This window comes from Ovis canadensis, chromosome 14 (assembly GCF_042477335.2).
Source record: "Ovis canadensis isolate MfBH-ARS-UI-01 breed Bighorn chromosome 14, ARS-UI_OviCan_v2, whole genome shotgun sequence".
In the NCBI taxonomy this organism is placed as follows: domain Eukaryota; kingdom Metazoa; phylum Chordata; class Mammalia; order Artiodactyla; family Bovidae; genus Ovis; species Ovis canadensis.
In genome coordinates this window covers 75124905-75129411 of record NC_091258.1, presented here as the reverse complement: position 1 = coordinate 75129411, position 4507 = coordinate 75124905, and positions in this window count along the sequence as shown.

The window sequence follows — 4507 nt, the reverse complement described above, 5'->3', positions numbered from 1 at the left end:
TTGTGTTGCAACCATTTCTATCTATTCTCCATTAGAAGATGAAGGATACCATAATGTAAAATAGACAATGACCATCTAAATGGAGGTGTTTGGCATTGATGTGAAATATCTGGGAGTTGCCATGATGTAAGTGATCATTTAATCTTTCCATGTATGAAAGTAAGATAGAAGTTGGTTCTAAAGTTTCAATAGTAATATCCTTGATTTGTAAGAAAAACACGACAGTTCACTGCAATGTTGATGTATCTTTATAATATCAACACAAGTCATGATTATTACTTGACAATCTTGAAATGAAGACAGCTTCTGTGATAACCCAGAAACATTAGAAACTCTTCCTGGAAAAGGCATGGAATTAGTGTATACCACGCTTTCTAAGTGCTTCCTAGGCTTTGTTTGGTAAAAGTCACACATCTCATATCCTTATATCAAAAAATGAATATTGTTGACAGTTTGCCTAAACTGCTCCATGCTGTTGCTGCCTCAGCATCTGTCTGGGCAGCAGGCAGCCTGCAGTTCCTTGAACTCACACCAGCCAGTCCTGTGAGCACCTGCTCTAGATGACCACCTTCCTTGAGATCAACAGTCTTGCTGAACCCCAGGGTCTACTTTACAAGCCCCCCTTCAATGACACCCTCACAGTGCTCACCGAATTAAAGACTAAACTGCAAGAACTGGTGTTTTCTCTGCCTGATTCTAGTTTTGACCTCTCTCAGAAATTCCTGCCCTAAATTCTCCCCTACAGAGAACTCTAAGGTGTGGTGAGTGTGAGGCTTTGAGCTCAGGACTCCTGAATGTTGGTTTGGGGGAAGAAACATCAGAAAAAAATGGGATTTGCTGATGACTCCAGTAACAGCCACACTGTAGACCTGCAGATTGATAACTTCTTGGAGTGGGGACCTGACCACCAGGGATTTGTATTTATTGAAATGGTTCAGAAAGAATCTTTAGCCAAGTGGTTTCCATCTGGTTTCCCATCAAGATCACATGACCAGTGTCAGGAAATGACCTCACTGATGCCCTCCCAACAGAGTTCTATGTTGGTCCTGTGGGAGCATCACTGCGGTGTCTAGGAAGTGCTCCAGGGGATTCTAAGGGGAGGCCCGGGTTAAGGACGTGCCTCCTGATCCATCTATGAGAGCTGAGCCCTGGCTTCATCCACTGAGAGGCAACAGGGTTGGTCTAGCTGGATTTGGACAGGGGAAGTCAGCTCACATCGTCTGTGTGGGCAGAGTGTTAGGAGCTCTCTATGAGGAGAGAACAATCAAGAAATTAGTTCACAGGCTGGTCTTCAGGTAGGAATTGATTGTTCCTGAATCTCTCCTGAGACAGAGGACAGGAGAGGTTGGTCTTCTCAGCTTTTCAAGGTCCTTCTGTCTGTAGGAGCGGTGGTTGCAGGTTAAAGAGCTGTGTTGATGCCCTCCAAAGTATTTTCTCAAAACTCAGAAATGTGTTTGCAGCGTAACATCCCCAGAGAAGACAGAGCAGGAGGAAGAAGAGGAAATGGCAGCTTCTGAGGTAAATATCCTGTCCTGGGTCTGGGGCTGCATCTGCTTTTCCTCCTGAAATGCCCAAATGAGAATCCGCAAGCCTTTAGCTTTCTGCTCCTAATTTTCCTTCCCAGCCATCTCATCATCTTATTTTTTCCCATTTCTTCTTATAATAGTGAAGACCAGCCCTTTGGACTACTTCCTTGTGTCCCAGAGCCTTTGCTCCATTGTCTGCATCCTCGCTTTCTATGGAGCATGATGAATTCTCAGTGTAAATCAGCGACTTTCAACTGTTGAAACTATTGTTTTTTTGAGAGATGAGCATGGGGAGTCACTCCTAGCCTCACTCCCACTGGGATGTGGCTTGGTGTTGGGATTTTAGGGACGTTGCGAAATGCAGTGATGACTTAGCACCTGGATGCAATATAGATATTTAAAACAGAGATTGAAAATGTCATTTTACATAGAACCAACTCTCTTCTGTCCATGGGATTTTCCAGGCGAGAATTTTGCAGTGGGTTCCCATTTCCTCATCCCAGGGATTCTCTCCACCCCGAGACTGAAGCTACATCTCCAATATTGGCAGGCAGATTCTTTACCACTGAGCTGGCTGGGAAGCCCAGTGACTCAACTCAGGGGTCCAGAGTTTTTTCAGAAAATTTTCAGAAATAAAAAGAAAAATAGGAGATGCTGTCCTTTGCATTGCTGAGACTTACTAGTTAAATGCATTATTAGGATACTAAACAGGGGAAGTATATGTGAAATGAAGTTTGCATAAAATTGACATTTCTAAATGTTAGATTCAAGTTATAATTTCATTGTTAATTCCAGAGTGCCCAGGCAGTGATTGTACATCTTTCATGTGATTCATTTACACCATGACATCTGATGTCCACTGGTTCTGGAGACATCTCTCTGACATCATGAGACTATGAAGTTCAAACTTCTCTCTCTCTTTAAACAGGTTGTGGAAAAAAGGAATAAGGAATGTGCGGAAATGCTCATAGTTAATGGAGAAACTCCCCATCTTCTTGGTTTCTCTTTGCTTCTGAGAATGAACACTCATTGTGTTGATTATAGATCGTGGGTTTTCGGGGTAGGCGAATTGATCACTCAAGCCCAGGTGTGATGTTTACAGAACACTCCAGGCCCAAATCACAGACACAGTCTTTTTACCGCGTATTTGTATTTTTTCAAAATATTTACAACAATCATAATGGTGCCAATCTGTTTTCCAGTGTGTTGAAAGATAAAGCTCAACACAAATAATACAGTTTTTCAAGAAAGAAAAGCTTCAGAACCAGTAGTCCTAATTTATCTTATACTGCTGTGTATGTTTCCACCCTAAATGTATCCAAAATGTACAAAGAATATCATCCACAAGTAGATGTATATATATTAACCCTTTAAAAATGATCTTGATTTTATTGACATGAATAGCTTTAATATTCTTAGTAAGTATAATCTCATTTTATTGTATCTCTGTGTGCAGAAAAATGTTGAAATTATTTGATGATTTTGTTTTCTTGTTTTGGTATTCTCCCAAGTTATACAAAGTTCGTTTGAAAAATACACTGATTTATTTGTTTGGCTCAGCTGTGTCTTAGTTGTAGCAGGCAGGATCTTGGAGCCATGTGGGAGATTTTGTTGACGCTGGAAAGCTTTAGCTGTGGGGTGTGGGATCTATTTCTCTAAGCAGGTATTGAACCCATCCCCCTGCCTTGGGAGCTGAGAGTCTTAGTCATGGACTGTCAGGGAATGTTTCACAGTAGGAGTCCTGTTTGCCCTTTCCTATCTCTCTTGAGACCTCTGTTCCTTTTCAGTTCCTGTCAGGAGCGAGAAGAGTGACAAGCCACTCCCAGGACTGAGATAATAGAGATGGGATGCTTGCATAGGATTTCCTTCATTAGCTTTCCCATTTGGTGAAAAAGATTATTTAAGACCCTCTTTTGATATGGATCCTGGAGAAGGAAATGGCAACCCACTCCACTATTCTTGCCTGGAGAATCCCATGGACTGAGAAGACTACTGGGTTACAGTCCACAGGATTGCAAAGAGTCAGACACGACTGAGTGACTTCACTTTCACTTTCACTTTGACATGGAGAGAAAGTGAAGAGGAACTAAAAAGCCTCTTGATGAAATTCAAAGAGGACAGTAAAAAAGTTAGCTTAAAAGTCAGCATTCAGAAAAATGAGATCATGGCATCTGGTCCCATCACTTCATGGGAAATAGATGGGGAAACAGTGGAAACAGTGTCAGACTATTTTGGGGTGTTCCAAAATCACCACAGATGGTGATTGCAGCCATGAAATTAAAAGACGCGTACTCCTTGGAAGAAAAGTTATGACCAACCCAGATAGCATATTGAAAAGCAGAGACACTTCTTTGCCAACAAAGGTCCATCTAGTCAAGGCTATGGTTTTTCTAGTGGTCATGAGTGGATGTGAGAGTTGGGACTGTGAAGAAAGCTGAGTGCCAAAGAATTGATGCTTTTGAACTGTGGTGTTGGAGAATATTCTTGAGAGTCCCTTGGACTGCAAGGAGGTCCAACCAGTCCATCCTAAAGGAGATCAGTCCTGGGTGTTCATTGGAAGGACTGATGCCAAAGCTGAAACTCCAGTACTTTGGCCAGCTCATGAGAAGAGCTGACTCATTGGAAAAGATCCTGATGCTGGGAGGGATTGGGGGCAGGAAGAGAAGGGGATGACAGATGAGATGGCTGGATGACATCACTCAATGGACATGAGTTTAAGTGAACTCCAGGAGTTGGTGATGGACAGGGAGACCTGGCGTGCTGCGATTCATGGGGTCGCAAAGAGTCGGACATGACTGAGCGACTGAACTGAACTGAAGGAATGTTTGCTATATATTTGCAGAAAGGTGGAACAACAACATTATTGATTTTAAATTGTTTCTTTTGCACATCCAAGACACTATAAAAACTATCAGAAAGATATGTAGTATATAGTAAATAGTTTAAATTATTGTTGCTCCTTATTAGGACTGTATAATTTA